This window comes from Stegostoma tigrinum, chromosome 32 (genome assembly GCF_030684315.1).
Source record: "Stegostoma tigrinum isolate sSteTig4 chromosome 32, sSteTig4.hap1, whole genome shotgun sequence".
Taxonomy (NCBI): Eukaryota; Metazoa; Chordata; class Chondrichthyes; order Orectolobiformes; family Stegostomatidae; genus Stegostoma; species Stegostoma tigrinum.
In genome coordinates this window covers 38,103,817-38,119,043 of record NC_081385.1, presented here as the reverse complement: position 1 = coordinate 38,119,043, position 15,227 = coordinate 38,103,817, and positions in this window count along the sequence as shown.

Here is a 15,227-nt window from a genome sequence, read left to right as displayed (position 1 = left end):
CATCTCAGCCTTCCCCTCAGCCAACTCCCTTCCATCTCTGTCCTCCCAACTTGCCCACATCCTATCCCCTCCCATTCATCCATTCTCTCCGTTTACTCTCCCTCCCATCCCTGCCCACCCTCCATTCTATCTGCACCCTCCCACTATCCTTCGAATCCCTACAACCCACCCCCTTCCATCTCGGTCCCGCAAAGCAAAAACCTTGCCTCCCCTCCCGTCATCCTCATCCTCTCCTGCCTTACCCCATCCTCTCCTAGCATCCCTCGTCCCCACCAACACCCCCCACCCTACCCCTTGCCCGGCCCATCGCTCTCCCCCTCCCCTGCCTTGCCCATCGCTGCCCCCTGCCCTGCCCAGCCCATCGCTCCTGACTGCCAAACTCTGCCCAGCCCGTCGCTAACCCCTGCCCAGCCCGTCGCTCTCCCCCTCCCTGCCCTGCCCTGCCCTGCCCTGCCCAGCCCGTCGCTCTCCCCCTCCCAGCCCTGCCCAGCCGTCGCTCTCCCCCTCCCTGCCCAGCCCAGCCCGTCGCTCTCCCCCTCCCTGCCCTGCCCAGCCCGTCGCTCTCCCCCTCCCTGCCCTGCCCAGCCCGTCGCTCTCCCCCTCCCTGCCCTGCCCAGCACCGTCGCTCTTCCCCTCCCTGCCCTGCCCAGCACCGTCGCTCTTCCCCTCCCTGCCCTGCCCAGCCCGTCGCTCTCCCCCTCCCTGCCCTGCCCAGCCCGTCGCTCTCCCCCTCCCTGCCCTGCCCAGCCCGTCGCTCTCCCCCTCCCTGCCCTGCCCAGCCCGTCGCTCACCCCCTCCCTGCCCTGCCCAGCCCGTCGCTCTCCCCCTCCCTGCCCTGCCCAGCCCGTCGCTCTCCCCCTCCCTGCCCTGCCCAGCCCGTCGCTCTCCCCCTCCCTGCCCTGCCCAGCCCGTCGCTCTCCCCCTCCCTGCCCTGCCCAGCCCGTCGCTCTCCCCCTCCCTGCCCTGCCCAGCCCGTCGCTCTCCCCCTCCCTGCCCTACCCAGCCCGTCGCTCTCCCACTCCCTGCCCTGCCCAGCCCGTCGATCTCCCCCTCCCTCTCCTGCCGTGCCCTGCCCAGCCCAGCCTGTCGCTCTCCCCCTCCCTGCCCTGCCCAGCCCGTCGCTCTCCCCTGCCCTGCCCTGCCCAGCCCGTCGCTCTCCCCTGCCCTGCCCTGCCCGTCGCTCTCCCCCTCCCTGCCCTGCCCAGCCCGTCGCTCTCCCCCTCCCTGCCCTACCCAGCCCGTCGCTCTCCCACTCCCTGCCCTGCCCAGCCCGTCGATCTCCCCCTCCCTCTCCTGCCGTGCCCTGCCCAGCCCAGCCTGTCGCTCTTCCCCTCCCTGCCCTGCCCAGCCCGTCGCTCTCCCCTGCCCTGCCCTGCCCAGCCCGTCGCTCTCCCCTGCCCTGCCCTGCCCGTCGCTCTTCCCCTCCCTGCCCTGCCCTGCCCAGCCCGTCGCTCTTCCCCTCCCTGCCCTGCCCAGCCCGTCGCTCTCCCCATCCCTGCCCTGCCCTGCCCAACCCGTCGCTCTCCCCCTCCCTGCCCTGCCCAGCCCGTCGCTCTCCCCCTCCCTGCCCTGCCCTGCCCAGCCCGTCGCTCTCCCCCTCCCTGCCCTGCCCTGCCCAGCCCGTCGCTCTCCCCCTCCCTGCCCTGCCCTGCCCAGCCCGTCGCTCTCCCCCTCCCTGCCCTGCCCTGCCCAGCCCGTCGCTCTCCCCCTCCCTGCCCTGCCCTGCCCAGCCATTCGCTCTCCCCCTCCCTGCCTGCCCTGCCCAGCCCGTCGCTCTCCCCCTCCCTGCCCTGCCCTGCCCAGCCCGTCGCTCTCGCCCTCCCTGCCCTGCCCTGCCCAGCCCGTCGCTCTCCCCCTCCCTGCCCTGCCCTGCCCAGCCCGTCGCTCTCCCCCTCCCTGCCCTGCCCTGCCCAGCCCGTCGGTCTCCCCCTCCCTGCCCTGCCCTGCCCTGCCCAGCCCGTCGCTCTCCCCCTCCCTGCCCTGCCCTGCCCTGCCCAGCCCGTCGCTCTCCCCCTCCCTGCCCTGCCCTGCCCAGCCCGTCGCTCTCCCCCTCCCTGCCCTGCCCTGCCCTGCCCAGCCCGTCGCTCTCCCCCTCCCTGCCCTGCCCTGCCCAGCCCGTCGCTCTCCCCCTCCCTGCCCTGCCCTGCCCTGCCCAGCCCGTCGCTCTATCCCACCCTGCCCTGCCCGTCACTCTACTCCTCCCTGCCCTGCCCAGCCCAGCCCGTCGCTCTACCCCTCCCTGCCCTGCCCTGCCCAGCTCAGACCTTCGCTCTCCCCCGCCCTGCCCTGCCCTGCCCAGCACGTCGTTCCACCCCTCCCTGCGCTGCCCTGCCGAGCCCAGCCCAGCCCGTCGCTCTACCCCTCCCTGCCCTGCCCAGCCCGTCGCTCTACCCCGCACTGCACTGCCCAGCCCGTCGCTCTCCCCATCCCTGCCCTGCCCTGCCCAGCCCAGCCCGTCTCTCTCCCCCTCCCTGCCCTGCCCTCCCCAGCCCGTCGCTCTCCCCCTCCCTGCCCTGCCCATCCCCAGCCCGTCGCTCTCCCACTCCCTGCCCAGCCCGTCGCTCTCCCCCTCCCTGCCCTGCCCTGCCCAGCCCGTCGCTCTCCCCCTCCCTGCCCTGCCCTGCCCAGCCCGTCGCTCTCCCCCTCCCTGCCCTGCCCTGCCCAGCCCGTCGCTCTCCCCCTCCCTGCCCTGCCCTGCCCAGCCCGTCGCTCTCCCCCTCCCTGCCCTGCCCTGCCCAGCCCGTCGCTCTCCCCCTCCCTGCCCTGCCCTGCCCAGCCCGTCGCTCTCCCCCTCCCTGCCCTGCCCTGCCCAGCCCGTCGCTCTCCCCCTCCCTGCCCTGCCCTGCCCAACCCGTCGCTCTCCCCCTCCCTGCCCTGCCCTGCCCAGCCCGTCGCTCTCCCCCTCCCTGCCCTGCCCTGCCCAGCCCGTCGCTCTCCCCCTCCCTGCCCTGCCCTGCCCAGCCCGTCGCTCTCCCCCTCCCGGCCCTGCCCTGCCCAGCCCGTCGCTCTCCCCCTCCCTGCCCAGCCCGTCGCTCTCCCCCTCCCTGCCCTGCCCTGCCCAGCCCGTCGCTCTCCCCCTCCCTGCCCTGCCCTGCCCAGCCCGTCGCTCTCCCCCTCCCTGCCCTGCCCTGCCCAGCCCGTCGCTCTCCCCCTCCCTGCCCTGCCCTGCCCAGCCCGTCGCTCTCCCCCTCCCTGCCCTGCCCAACCCGTCGCTCTCCCCCTCCCTGCCCTGCCCTGCCCAGCCCGTCGCTCTACCCCACCCTGCCCTGCCCTGCCCAGCCCGTCGCTCTCCCCCTCCCTGCCCTGCCCAGCCCGTCGCTCTCCCCCTCCCTGCCCTGCCCTGCCCAGCCCGTCGCTCTCCCCCTCCCTGCCCTGCCCTGCCCAGCCCGTCGCTCTCCCCCTCCCTGCCCTGCCCTGCCCAGCCCGTCGCTCTACCCCACCCTGCCCTGCCCTGCCCAGCCCGTCGCTCTACCCCACCCTGCCCTGCCCTGCCCAGCCCGTCGCTCTCCCCCTCCCTGCCCTGCCCAGCCCGTCGCTCTCCCCCTCCCTGCCCTGCCCAGCCCGTCGCTCTCCCCCTCCCTGCCCAGCCCGTCGCTCTCCCGCTCCCTGCCCTGCCCTGCCCAGCCCGTCGCTCTCCCCCTCCCTGCCCTGCCCTGCCCAGCCCGTCGCTCTCCCCCTCCCTGCCCTGCCCTGCCCAGCCCGTCGCTCTCCCCCTCCCTGCCCTGCCCTGCCCAGCCCGTCGCTCTCCCCCTCCCTGCCCTGCCCTGCCCAGACCGTCGCTCTCCCCCTCCCTGCCCTGCCCTGCCCAGCCCGTCGCACTCCCCCTCCCTGCCCTGCCCTGTCCAGCCCGTCGCTCTCCCCCTCCCTGCCCTGCCCTGCCCAGCCCGTCGCTCTCCCCCTCCCTGCCCTGCCCTGCCCAGCCCGTCGCTCTCCCCCTCCCTGCCCTGCCCTGCCCAGCCCGTCGCTCTCCCCCTCCCTGCCCTGCCCTGCCGGGCCCAGCCCGTCGCTCTCCCCCTCCCTGCCCTGCCCTGCCCAGCACGTCGCTCTCCCCCTCCCTGCCCTGCCCTGCCCAGCCCGTCACTCTACTCCTCCCTGCCCTGCCCAGCCCAGCCCGTCGCTCTACCCGTCCCTGCCCTGCCCTGCCCAGCCCAACCCTTCGCTCTCCCCTGCCCTGCCCTGCCCCACGCTCTCCCCTGCCCTGCCCCTCGCTCTACCCCTCCCTGCCCTGCCCAGCCCAGCCCGTCGCTCTCCTCCTCCCTGCCCTGCCCAGCCCGTCGCTCTCCCCCTCCCTGCCCTGCCCTGCCCAGCCCGTCGCTCTCCCCCTCCCTGCCCTGCCCAGCCCAGCCCGTCGCTCTCCCCCTCCCTGCCCTGCCCTGCCCAGCCCGTCGCTCTCCCCCTCCCTGCCCTGCCCTGCCCAGCCCGTCGCTCTCCCCCTCCCTGCCCTGCCCGTTGCTCTCCCCCTCCCTGCCCTGCCCTGCCCAGCCCGTCGCTCTCCCCCTCCCTGCCCTGCTCTGCCCAGCCCGTCGCTCTCCCCCTCCCTGCCCTGCCCTGCCCAGCCCGTCGCTCTCCCCCTCCCTGCCCTGCCCTGCCCAGCCCGTCGCTCTCCCCCTCCCTGCCCTGCCCAGCCCGTCGCTCTCCCCCTCCCTGCCCTGCCCAGCCCGTCGCTCTCCCCCTCCCTGCCCAGCCCGTCGCTCTCCCGCTCCCTGCCCTGCCCTGCCCAGCCCGTCGCTCTCCCCCTCCCTGCCCTGCCCTGCCCAGCCCGTCGCTCTCCCCCTCCCTGCCCTGCCCTGCCCAGCCCGTCGCTCTCCCCCTCCCTGCCCTGCCCTGCCCAGCCCGTCGCTCTCCCCCTCCCTGCCCTGCCCTGCCCAGACCGTCGCTCTCCCCCTCCCTGCCCTGCCCTGCCCAGACCGTCGCACTCCCCCTCCCTGCCCTGCCCTGTCCAGCCCGTCGCTCTCCCCCTCCCTGCCCTGCCCTGCCCAGCCCGTCGCTCTCCCCCTCCCTGCCCTGCCCTGCCCAGCCCGTCGCTCTCCCCCTCCCTGCCCTGCCCTGCCCAGCCCGTCGCTCTCCCCCTCCCTGCCCTGCCCTGCCGGGCCCAGCCCGTCGCTCTCCCCCTCCCTGCCCTGCCCTGCCCAGCCCGTCGCTCTCCCCCTCCCTGCCCTGCCCTGCCCAGCCCGTCACTCTACTCCTCCCTGCCCTGCCCAGCCCCGCCCGTCGCTCTACCCGTCCCTGCCCTGCCCTGCCCAGCCCAACCCTTCGCTCTCCCCTGCCCTGCCCTGCCCCACGCTCTCCCCTGCCCTGCCCCTCGCTCTACCCCTCCCTGCCCTGCCCAGCCCAGCCCGTCGCTCTCCTCCTCCCTGCCCTGCCCAGCCCGTCGCTCTCCCCCTCCCTGCCCTGCCCTGCCCAGCCCGTCGCTCTCCCCCTCCCTGCCCTGCCCAGCCCAGCCCGTCGCTCTCCCCCTCCCTGCCCTGCCCAGCCCAGCCCGTCGCTCTCCCCCTCCCTGCCCTGCCCTGCCCAGCCCGTCGCTCTCCCCCTCCCTGCCCTGCCCGTCGCTCTCCCCCTCCCTGCCCTGCCCTGCCCAGCCCGTCGCTCTCCCCCTCCCTGCCCTGCTCTGCCCAGCCCGTCGCTCTCCCCCTCCCTGCCCTGCCCTGCCCAGCCCGTCGCTCTCCCCCTCCCTGCCCTGCCCTGCCCAGCCCGTCGCTCTCCCCCTCCCTGCCCTGCCCAGCCCGTCGCTCTCCCCCTCCCTGCCCTGCCCAGCCCGTCGCTCTCCCCCTCCCTGCCCAGCCCGTCGCTCTCCCCCTCCCTGCCCTGCCCTGCCCAGCCCGTCGCTCTCCCCCTCCCTGCCCTGCCCTGCCCAGCCCGTCGCTCTCCCCCTCCCTGCCCTGCCCTGCCCAGCCCGTCGCTCTCCCCCTCCCTGCCCTGCCCTGCCGGGCCCAGCCCGTCGCTCTCCCCCTCCCTGCCCTGCCCTGCCCAGCCCGTCGCTCTCCCCCTCCCTGCCCTGCCCTGCCCAGCCCGTCACTCTACTCCTCCCTGCCCTGCCCAGCCCCGCCCGTCGCTCTACCCGTCCCTGCCCTGCCCTGCCCAGCCCAACCCTTCGCTCTCCCCTGCCCTGCCCTGCCCCACGCTCTCCCCTGCCCTGCCCCTCGCTCTACCCCTCCCTGCCCTGCCCAGCCCAGCCCGTCGCTCTCCTCCTCCCTGCCCTGCCCAGCCCGTCGCTCTCCCCCTCCCTGCCCTGCCCTGCCCAGCCCGTCGCTCTCCCCCTCCCTGCCCTGCCCAGCCCAGCCCGTCGCTCTCCCCCTCCCTGCCCTGCCCAGCCCAGCCCGTCGCTCTCCCCCTCCCTGCCCTGCCCTGCCCAGCCCGTCGCTCTCCCCCTCCCTGCCCTGCCCGTCGCTCTCCCCCTCCCTGCCCTGCCCTGCCCAGCCCGTCGCTCTCCCCCTCCCTGCCCTGCTCTGCCCAGCCCGTCGCTCTCCCCCTCCCTGCCCTGCCCTGCCCAGCCCGTCGCTCTCCCCCTCCCTGCCCTGCCCTGCCCAGCCCGTCGCTCTCCCCCTCCCTGCCCTGCCCAGCCCGTCGCTCTCCCCCTCCCTGCCCTGCCCAGCCCGTCGCTCTCCCCCTCCCTGCCCAGCCCGTCGCTCTCCCGCTCCCTGCCCTGCCCTGCCCAGCCCGTCGCTCTCCCCCTCCCTGCCCTGCCCTGCCCAGCCCGTCGCTCTCCCCCTCCCTGCCCTGCCCTGCCCAGCCCGTCGCTCTCCCCCTCCCTGCCCTGCCCTGCCCAGCCCGTCGCTCTCCCCCTCCCTGCCCTGCCCTGCCCAGACCGTCGCTCTCCCCCTCCCTGCCCTGCCCTGCCCAGACCGTCGCACTCCCCCTCCCTGCCCTGCCCTGTCCAGCCCGTCGCTCTCCCCCTCCCTGCCCTGCCCTGCCCAGCCCGTCGCTCTCCCCCTCCCTGCCCTGCCCTGCCCAGCCCGTCGCTCTCCCCCTCCCTGCCCTGCCCTGCCCAGCCCGTCGCTCTCCCCCTCCCTGCCCTGCCCTGCCGGGCCCAGCCCGTCGCTCTCCCCCTCCCTGCCCTGCCCTGCCCAGCCCGTCGCTCTCCCCCTCCCTGCCCTGCCCTGCCCAGCCCGTCACTCTACTCCTCCCTGCCCTGCCCAGCCCCGCCCGTCGCTCTACCCGTCCCTGCCCTGCCCTGCCCAGCCCAACCCTTCGCTCTCCCCTGCCCTGCCCTGCCCCACGCTCTCCCCTGCCCTGCCCCTCGCTCTACCCCTCCCTGCCCTGCCCAGCCCAGCCCGTCGCTCTCCTCCTCCCTGCCCTGCCCAGCCCGTCGCTCTCCCCCTCCCTGCCCTGCCCTGCCCAGCCCGTCGCTCTCCCCCTCCCTGCCCTGCCCAGCCCAGCCCGTCGCTCTCCCCCTCCCTGCCCTGCCCAGCCCAGCCCGTCGCTCTCCCCCTCCCTGCCCTGCCCTGCCCAGCCCGTCGCTCTCCCCCTCCCTGCCCTGCCCGTCGCTCTCCCCCTCCCTGCCCTGCCCTGCCCAGCCCGTCGCTCTCCCCCTCCCTGCCCTGCTCTGCCCAGCCCGTCGCTCTCCCCCTCCCTGCCCTGCCCTGCCCAGCCCGTCGCTCTCCCCCTCCCTGCCCTGCCCTGCCCAGCCCGTCGCTCTCCCCCTCCCTGCCCTGCCCAACCCGTCGATCTCCCCCTCCCTGCCCTGCCCAGCCCGTCGCTCTCCCCCTCCCTGCCCTGCCCAGCCCGTCGCTCTCCCCCTCCCTGCCCTGCCCAGCCCGTCGCTCTCCCCGTCCCTGCCCTGCCCGTCGCTCTCCCCCTCCCTGCCCTGCCCAGCCCGTCGCTCTCCCCGTCCCTGCCCTGCCCGTCGCTCTCCCCCGCCATGCCCTGCCCTGCCCAGCGCGTCGCTCCACCCCTCCCTGCGCTGCCCTGCCGAGCCCAGCCCAGCCCGTCGCTCTACCCCTCCCTGCCCTGCCCTGCCCTGCCCAGCCCGTCGCTCTCCCCCTCCCTGCCCTGCCCTGCCCAGCCCGTCGCTCTCCCCCTCCCTGCCCTGCCCTGCCCAGCCCGTCGCTCTCCCCCTCCCTGCCCTGCCCTGCCCAGCCCGTCGCTCTCCCCCTCCCTGCCCTGCCCAGCCCAGCCCGTCGCTCTCCCCCTCCCTGCCCTGCCCAGCCCAGCCCTTCGCTCTCCCCCTCCCTGCCCTGCCCTGCCCAGCCCGTCGCTCTCCCCCTCCCTGCCCTGCCCTGCCCAGCCCTTCGCTCTCCCCCTCCCTGCCCTGCCCTGCCCAGCCCGTCGCTCTCCCCCTCCCTGCCCTGCCCTGGCCTGGCCAGCCCGTCGCTCTCCCCCTCCCAGCCCTGCCCTGCCCTGCCCAGCCCGTCGCTCTCCCCCTCCCTGCCCTGCCCTGCCCTGCCCAGCCCGTCGCTCTATCCCACCCTGCCCTGCCCGTCACTCTACTCCTCCCTGCCCTGCCCTGCCCAGCCCAGCCCGTCGCTCTACCCCTCCCTGCCCTGCCCTGCCCAGCTCAGACCTTCGCTCTCCCCCGCCCTGCCCTGCCCTGCCCAGCACATCGTTCCACCCCTCCCTGCGCTGCCCTGCCGAGCCCAGCCCAGCCCGTCGCTCTACCCCTCCCTGCCCTGCCCAGCCCGTCGCTCTACCCCGCACTGCACTGCCCAGCCCGTCGCTCTCCCCATCCCTGCCCTGCCCTGCCCAGCCCAGCCCGTCTCTCTCCCCCTCCCTGCCCTGCCCTCCCCAGCCCGTCGCTCTCCCCCTCCCTGCCCTGCCCATCCCCAGCCTGTCGCTCTCCCACTCCCTGCCCAGCCCGTCGCTCTCCCCCTCCCTGCCCTGCCCTGCCCAGCCCGTCGCTCTCCCCCTCCCTGCCCTGCCCTGCCCAGCCCGTCGCTCTCCCCCTCCCTGCCCTGCACAGCCCAGCCCGTCGCTCTCCCCCTCCCTGCCCTGCCCAGCCCAGCCCTTCGCTCTCCCCCTCCCTGCCCTGCCCTGCCCAGCCCGTCGCTCTCCCCCTCCCTGCCCTGCCCTGCCCAGCCCGTCGCTCTCCCCCTCCCTGCCCTGCCCTGCCCTGCCCAGCCCGTCGCTCTCCCCCTCCCTGCCCTGCCCTGCCCTGCCCAGCCCGTCGCTCTCCCCCTCCCTGCCCTGCCCTGCCCTGCCCAGCCCGTCGCTCTCCCCCTCCCTGCCCTGCCCTGCCCTGCCCAGCCCGTCGCTCTATCCCACCCTGCCCTGCCCGTCACTCTACTCCTCCCTGCCCTGCCCTGCCCAGCCCAGCCCGTCGCTCTACCCCTCCCTGCCCTGCCCTGCCCAGCTCAGACCTTCGCTCTCCCCCGCCCTGCCCTGCCCTGCCCAGCACGTCGTTCCACCCCTCCCTGCGCTGCCCTGCCGAGCCCAGCCCAGCCCGTCGCTCTACCCCTCCCTGCCCTGCCCAGCCCGTCGCTCTACCCCGCACTGCACTGCCCAGCCCGTCGCTCTCCCCATCCCTGCCCTGCCCTGCCCAGCCCAGCCCGTCGCTCTCCCCCTCCCTGCCCTGCCCTGGCCAGCCCGTCGCTCTCCCCCTCCCTGCCCTGCCCTGCCCAGCCCGTCGCTCTCCCCCTCCCTGCCCTGCCCTGCCCAGCCCGTCGCTCTCCCCCTCCCTGCCCTGCCCTGCCCAGCCCGTCGCTCTCCCCCTCCCTGCCCTGCCCTGCCCAGCCCGTCGCTCTCCCCCTCCCTGCCCTGCCCTGCCCAGCCCGTCGCTCTCCCCCTCCCTGCCCTGCCCTGCCCAGCCCGTCGCTCTCCCCCTCCCTGCCCTGCCCTGCCCAGCCCGTCGCTCTCCCCCTCCCTGCCCTGCCCTGCCCAGCCCGTCGCTCTCCCCCTCCCGGCCCTGCCCTGCCCAGCCCGTCGCTCTCCCCCTCCCTGCCCTGCCCTGCCCAGCCCGTCGCTCTCCCCCTCCCTGCCCTGCCCTGCCCAGCCCGTCGCTCTCCCCCTCCCTGCCCTGCCCTGCCCAGCCCGTCGCTCTCCCCCTCCCTGCCCTGCCCTGCCCAACCCGTCGCTCTCCCCCTCCCTGCCCTGCCCTGCCCAGCCCGTCGCTCTACCCCACCCTGCCCTGCCCTGCCCAGCCCGTCGCTCTCCCCCTCCCTGCCCTGCCCTGCCCAGCCCGTCGCTCTCCCCCTCCCTGCCCTGCCCTGCCCTGCCCAGCCCGTCGCTCTCCCCCTCCCTGCCCTGCCCTGCCCTGCCCAGCCCGTCGCTCTCCCCCTCCCTGCCCTGCCCTGCCCTGCCCAGCCCGTCGCTCTCCCCCTCCCTGCCCTGCCCTGCCCTGCCCAGCCCGTCGCTCTATCCCACCCTGCCCTGCCCGTCACTCTACTCCTCCCTGCCCTGCCCTGCCCAGCCCAGCCCGTCGCTCTACCCCTCCCTGCCCTGCCCTGCCCAGCTCAGACCTTCGCTCTCCCCCGCCCTGCCCTGCCCTGCCCAGCACGTCGTTCCACCCCTCCCTGCGCTGCCCTGCCGAGCCCAGCCCAGCCCGTCGCTCTACCCCTCCCTGCCCTGCCCAGCCCGTCGCTCTACCCCGCACTGCACTGCCCAGCCCGTCGCTCTCCCCATCCCTGCCCTGCCCTGCCCAGCCCAGCCCGTCTCTCTCCCCCTCCCTGCCCTGCCCTCCCCAGCCCGTCGCTCTCCCCCTCCCTGCCCTGCCCATCCCCAGCCCGTCGCTCTCCCACTCCCTGCCCAGCCCGTCGCTCTCCCCCTCCCTGCCCTGCCCTGCCCAGCCCGTCGCTCTCCCCCTCCCTGCCCTGCCCTGCCCAGCCCGTCGCTCTCCCCCTCCCTGCCCTGCCCTGCCCAGCCCGTCGCTCTCCCCCTCCCTGCCCTGCCCTGCCCAGCCCGTGGCTCTCCCCCTCCCTGCCCTGCCCTGCCCAGCCCGTCGCTCTCCCCCTCCCTGCCCTGCCCTGCCCAGCCCGTCGCTCTCCCCCTCCCTGCCCTGCCCTGCCCAGCCCGTCGCTCTCACCCTCCCTGCCCTGCCCTGCCCAGCCCGTCGCTCTCCCCCTCCCTGCCCTGCCCTGCCCAGCCCGTCGCTCTCCCCCTCCCTGCCCTGCCCTGCCCAGCCCGTCGCTCTCCCCCTCCCTGCCCTGCCCTGCCCTGCCCAGCCCGTCGCTCTCCCCCTCCCGGCCCTGCCCTGCCCAGCCCGTCGCTCTCCCCCTCCCGGCCCTGCCCTGCCCAGCCCGTCGCTCTCCCCCTCCCTGCCCTGCCCTGCCCAGCCCGTCGCTCTCCCCCTCCCTGCCCTGCCCTGCCCAGCCCGTCGCTCTCCCCCTCCCTGCCCTGCCCTGCCCAGCCCGTCGCTCTCCCCCTCCCTGCCCTGCCCTGCCCAACCCGTCGCTCTCCCCCTCCCTGCCCTGCCCTGCCCAGCCCGTCGCTCTACCCCACCCTGCCCTGCCCTGCCCAGCCCGTCGCTCTCCCCCTCCCTGCCCTGCCCAGCCCGTCGCTCTCCCCCTCCCTGCCCTGCCCTGCCCAGCCCGTCGCTCTCCCCCTCCCTGCCCTGCCCTGCCCAGCCCGTCGCTCTCCCCCTCCCTGCCCTGCCCTGCCCAGCCCGTCGCTCTCCCCCTCCCTGCCCTGCCCTGCCCAGCCCGTCGCTCTACCCCACCCTGCCCTGCCCTGCCCAGCCCGTCGCTCTACCCCACCCTGCCCTGCCCTGCCCAGCCCGTCGCTCTCCCCCTCCCTGCCCTGCCCAGCCCGTCGCTCTCCCCCTCCCTGCCCTGCCCTGCCCAGCCCGTCGCTCTCCCCCTCCCTGCCCAGCCCTGCCCAGCCCGTCGCTCTCCCCCTCCCTGCCCAGCCCGTCGCTCTCCCCCTCCCTGCCCTGCCCTGCCCAGCCCGTCGCTCTCCCCCTCCCTGCCCAGCCCTGCCCAGCCCGTCGCTCTCCCCCTCCCTGCCCTGCCCTGCCCAGCCCGTCGCTCTCCCCCTCCCTGCCCTGCCCTGCCCAGCCCGTCGCTCTCCCCCTCCCTGCCCTGCCCTGCCCAGCCCGTCGCTCTCCCCCTCCCTGCCCTGCCCTGCCCAGACCGTCGCTCTCCCCCTCCCTGCCCTGCCCTGCCCAGCCCGTCGCACTCCCCCTCCCTGCCCTGCCCTGCCCAGCCCGTCGCTCTCCCCCTCCCTGCCCTGCCCTGCCCAGCCCGTCGCTCTCCCCCTCCCTGCCCTGCCCTGCCCAGCCCGTCGCTCTCCCCCTCCCTGCCCTGCCCTGCCGGGCCCAGCCCGTCGCTCTCCCCCTCCCTGCCCTGCCCTGCCCAGCCCGTCGCTCTCCCCCTCCCTGCCCTGCCCTGCCCAGCCCGTCACTCTACTCCTCCCTGCCCTGCCCAGCCCAGCCCGTCGCTCTACCCGTCCCTGCCCTGCCCTGCCCAGCCCAACCCTTCGCTCTCCCCTGCCCTGCCCTGCCCCACGCTCTCCCCTGCCCTGCCCCTCGCTCTACCCCTCCCTGCCCTGCCCAGCCCAGCCCGTCGCTCTCCTCCTCCCTGCCCTGCCCAGCCCGTCGCTCTCCCCCTCCCTGCCCTGCCCTGCCCAGCCCGTCGCTCTCCCCCTCCCTGCCCTGCCCAGCCCAGCCCGTCGCTCTCCCCCTCCCTGCCCTGCCCTGCCCAGCCCGTCGCTCTCCCCCTCCCTGCCCTGCCCTGCCCAGCCCGTCGCTCTCCCCCTCCCTGCCCTGCCCAGCCCGTCGCTCTCCCCCTCCCTGCCCTGCCCAGCCCGTCGCTCTCCCCGTCCCTGCCCTGCCCGTCGCTCTCCCCCACCATGCCCTGCCCTGCCCAGCGCGTCGCTCCACCCCTCCCTGCGCTGCCCTGCCGAGCCCAGCCCAGCCCGTCGCTCTACCCCTCCCTGCCCTGCCCTGCCCTGCCCAGCCCGTCGCTCTCCCCCTCCCTGCCCTGCCCTGCCCAGCCCGTCGCTCTCCCCCTCCCTGCCCTGCCCTGCCCTGCCCAGCCCGTCGCTCTCCCCCTCCCTGCCCTGCCCTGCCCTGCCCAGCCCGTCGCTCTCCCCCTCCCTGCCCTGCCCTGACCTGCCCAGCCCGTCGCTCTCCCCCTCCCTGCCCTGCCCTGCCCTGCCCAGCCCGTCGCTCTATCCCACCCTGCCCTGCCCGTCACTCTACTCCTCCCTGCCCTGCCCTGCCCAGCCCAGCCCGTCGCTCTACCCCTCCCTGCCCTGCCCTGCCCAGCTCAGACCTTCGCTCTCCCCCGCCCTGCCCTGCCCTGCCCAGCACGTCGTTCCACCCCTCCCTGCGCTGCCCTGCCGAGCCCTGCCCAGCCCGTCGCTCTACCCCTCCCTGCCCTGCCCAGCCCGTCGCTCTACCCCGCACTGCACTGCCCAGCCCGTCGCTCTCCCCATCCCTGCCCTGCCCTGCCCAGCCCAGCCCGTCTCTCTCCCCCTCCCTGCCCTGCCCATCCCCAGCCCGTCGCTCTCCCACTCCCTGCCCAGCCCGTCGCTCTCCCCCTCCCTGCCCTGCCCTGCCCAGCCCGTCGCTCTCCCCCTCCCTGCCCTGCCCTGCCCAGCCCGTCGCTCTCCCCCTCCCTGCCCTGCCCTGCCCAGCCCGTCGCTCTCCCCCTCCCTGCCCTGCCCTGCCCAGCCTGTCGCTCTCCCCCTCCCTGCCCAGCCCTGCCCAGCCCGTCGCTCTCCCCCTCCCTGCCCTGCCCTGCCCAGCCCGTCGCTCTCCCCCTCCCTGCCCTGCCCTGCCCAGCCCGTCGCTCTCCCCCTCCCTGCCCTGCCCTGCCCAGCCCGTCGCTCTCCCCCTCCCTGCCCTGCCCAGCCCGTCGCTCTCCCCCTCCCTGCCCTGCCCAGCCCGTCGCTCTCCCCGTCCCTGCCCTGCCCGTCGCTCTCCCCCGCCATGCCCTGCCCTGCCCAGCGCGTCGCTCCACCCCTCCCTGCGCTGCCCTGCCGAGCCCAGCCCAGCCCGTCGCTCTACCCCTCCCTGCCCTGCCCTGCCCTGCCCAGCCCGTCGCTCTCCCCCTCCCTGCCCTGCCCTGCCCAGCCCGTCGCTCTCCCCCTCCCTGCCCTGCCCTGCCCTGCCCAGCCCGTCGCTCTCCCCCTCCCTGCCCTGCCCTGCCCTGCCCAGCCCGTCGCTCTCCCCCTCCCTGCCCTGCCCTGCCCTGCCCAGCCCGTCGCTCTCCCCCTCCCTGCCCTGCCCTGCCCTGCCCAGCCCGTCGCTCTATCCCACCCTGCCCTGCCCGTCACTCTACTCCTCCCTGCCCTGCCCTGCCCAGCCCAGCCCGTCGCTCTACCCCTCCCTGCCCTGCCCTGCCCAGCTCAGACCTTCGCTCTACCCCACCCTGCCCTGCCCTGCCCAGCCCGTCGCTCTCCCCCTCCCTGCCCTGCCCAGCCCGTCGCTCTCCCCCTCCCTGCCCTGCCCTGCCCAGCCCGTCGCTCTCCCCCTCCCTGCCCTGCCCTGCCCTGCCCAGCCCGTCGCTCTCCCCCTCCCTGCCCTGCCCTGCCCTGCCCAGCCCGTCGCTCTCCCCCTCCCTGCCCTGCCCTGCCCTGCCCAGCCCGTCGCTCTATCCCACCCTGCCCTGCCCGTCACTCTACTCCTCCCTGCCCTGCCCTGCCCAGCCCAGCCCGTCGCTCTACCCCTCCCTGCCCTGCCCTGCCCAGCTCAGACCTTCGCTCTCCCCCGCCCTGCCCTGCCCTGCCCAGCACGTCGTTCCACCCCTCCCTGCGCTGCCCTGCCGAGCCCAGCCCAGCCCGTCGCTCTACCCCTCCCTGCCCTGCCCAGCCCGTCGCTCTACCCCGCACTGCACTGCCCAGCCCGTCGCTCTCCCCATCCCTGCCCTGCCCTGCCCAGCCCAGCCCGTCTCTCTCCCCCTCCCTGCCCTGCCCTCCCCAGCCCGTCGCTCTCCCCCTCCCTGCCCTGCCCATCCCCAGCCCGTCGCTCTCCCACTCCCTGCCCAGCCCGTCGCTCTACCCCTCCCTGCCCTGCCCTGCCCAGCTCAGACCTTCGCTCTACCCCACCCTGCCCTGCCCTGCCCAGCCCGTCGCTCTCCCCCTCCCTGCCCTGCCCAGCCCGTCGCTCTCCCCCTCCCTGCCCTGCCCTGCCCAGCCCGTCGCTCTCCCCCTCCCTGCCCTGCCCTGCCCTGCCCAGCCCGTCGCTCTCCCCCTCCCTGCCCTGCCCTGCCCTGCCCAGCCCGTCGCTCTCCCCCTCCCTGCCCTGCCCTGCCCTGCCCAGCCCGTCGCTCTATCCCACCCTGCCCTGCCCGTCACTCTACTCCTCCCTGCCCTGCCCTGCCCAGCCCAGCCCGTCGCTCTACCCCTCCCTGCCC